The sequence below is a fragment of the Hyla sarda genome, unplaced genomic scaffold, assembly GCF_029499605.1.
Source record: "Hyla sarda isolate aHylSar1 unplaced genomic scaffold, aHylSar1.hap1 scaffold_91, whole genome shotgun sequence".
Taxonomy (NCBI): Eukaryota; Metazoa; Chordata; class Amphibia; order Anura; family Hylidae; genus Hyla; species Hyla sarda.
In genome coordinates, this window is record NW_026610938.1 from 686,059 (window position 1) to 686,858 (window position 800).

The 800-nt window shown below is 39.4% G+C and overlaps 1 non-coding gene across 1 annotated transcript; it reads left to right on the plus strand.

Annotated features, from left to right (window-relative positions):
• The first annotated feature begins 550 nt into the window (after positions 1-550).
• LOC130349264 (U2 spliceosomal RNA) lies at positions 551-736 on the plus strand. Its single transcript, XR_008886654.1, has one exon. It is a non-coding gene; the product is annotated as a U2 spliceosomal RNA (small nuclear RNA).
• Positions 737-800: the final 64 nt, after the last annotated feature.

The window sequence follows — 800 nt, forward strand, 5'->3', positions numbered from 1 at the left end:
TGGTGGCGAGAGCCAAGTGCCCGAGAGATGGCTGCGGAGTGGACGAAACGGTGCTGCACATATTTTGGAACTGCCCTTTTGCACGGGAGCTTTGGAGGAAGGTAGGCCCACTTTTGAAGTGGGCCTGCGGCCTAAAAGATTTTAATCACGAATGTGTCTTTTACGGTCTTTTTAACTGCCCCAATTTTAAACAGCAGATGATCTGCTGGATGATTATTAATTGTTTTAAAAATGCCATCTGGAAAGTTAGGAACATCTTACTTTTTAAACATGATTTTATTGATGTTAAAAACTGTATAAAGCTGGCCCTGAGTGAGATGTACATCTATTACCTAAGAGACAAGAAACAGTTGGGGGCCAGCGAGGCAGCATCCATGTGGTGTCTGCCTCTATGGAACGAAATAACAATATAATCAGTTTTTATGACATTTGTATAATGTTTTATCCTGCCATTTCTATTTTTTCTCCTTTTATTACTGGTTTTATTATTTGTATTTTAAAACTTTTGTGAACCTTTTATTATTTTGCATTTTAAATTCTGTCTGGTTTCTTATTTATTCAATAAAATTTTGTTGAAACCTTATCTGTTCTTATCAGTTTAATATCTGATACGTCCCCTATCTGGGGACCATATATTAAATGGATTTTTGAGAACGGGGGCCGATTTCGAAGCTTGCTTCCGTCGCCCTATGCATTGACCCGATATGGCAGTATCTTCGGGTACAGTGCACCACCCCCTTACAGGGTTAAAAAGAAAGATTCCTACTTTCATTGCTACCTGCTTGCTGGCTAGCCAGCTA